General features: G+C 43.9%; 1 pseudogene; it reads right to left on the minus strand.

The window, feature by feature from the left end:
* Nucleotides 1-328: 328 nt before the first annotated feature.
* On the minus strand, nucleotides 329-446 carry LOC134937810 (5S ribosomal RNA; annotated as a pseudogene).
* Nucleotides 447-1067: the final 621 nt, after the last annotated feature.

The following is a 1067-nucleotide window of genomic DNA, read 5'->3' on the forward strand; positions in this document are numbered from 1 at the left end:
CAGAAATTCTGTGTTACTGACAACAGAGAGATCCAATAATATATCTTTGAAAGACCAATACAATGGTCAATGTCGGACAAATTACTGATCACCAGATATACCATCAATCACAAATTGAAATTTAGAGACACATCTGACCATTTTTGGAGCATAATGCAGACATAGCCATGCTGGATGGAAAAGAAGAGCAGAAGGAAAAGGAAAAGCAGAGAGGAGGGGAAAGAAAAAACGGGTACGTTTGGAAAAGACAGGAGAGGGGGTATAGAGGTGAAAAAGTGGTGATCCTGCTGTTGGTGTCCACCCTTCTAATGAAGGGGAATAGTGTCCTTCTCTACAACACCAGGTATTCCCAAAAAGTCTCCTTTGAGGTACTGACCCGGCCCAACGCTGCTTAGCTTCCAAGATCGGACGAGATCGGGCATTAACAGCGTGGTATGATAGTAGAGAGGCTATCTACCAATGAGAGTGCACCTATATAAGAGGAGTGAAGAAGAATGGGGAAAAGGGGGGAAGTGCAGTAATGGTGTGGATCTGCTTTCCTCGTTAGGCGGGGGGACTCATCTACCTGATGGCAAATGATACCCCTGGATCGAGGATGAGAGTCCACAGAAAAAGGCTGGGTCAGTGAAAAGAGGGTCTGGGAGGAGTGGAAAAATGATAGAGTTGAGGGTAACGGATAGATTGTCCAAGGGAGGAGGATGGCGTGCCTGTTGTCTCTATATAGGAAAAATTAGCATGCCATGCACAATACACAAAGATTGATGGACGGTTCCTGGGAAACTGGAACCAACTGCGTCCTGTGCCTAGGCACTAGGTAGTGTGATGGTGTAAATTCACAGTTTTAGCACAAGGTTAGCATGTTGTCTGAAGCATATACAGATAAATTACTAAGTCATATAATTAGATGTCAGATAGGCCACAGACTATGCGGTAGGTGGAGAACCACCAAATTGGAATTACTACGTCTCTATACCATGATTGTGATTAACATCTATGAGGTAAAAGACAAACAGGTTTGATACTCATGATAGGTGTAAATCCAACTCCAGGAACCTCTGGTAATCAGT

The sequence above is a fragment of the Pseudophryne corroboree genome, chromosome 6 (assembly GCF_028390025.1).
Source record: "Pseudophryne corroboree isolate aPseCor3 chromosome 6, aPseCor3.hap2, whole genome shotgun sequence".
In the NCBI taxonomy this organism is placed as follows: domain Eukaryota; kingdom Metazoa; phylum Chordata; class Amphibia; order Anura; family Myobatrachidae; genus Pseudophryne; species Pseudophryne corroboree.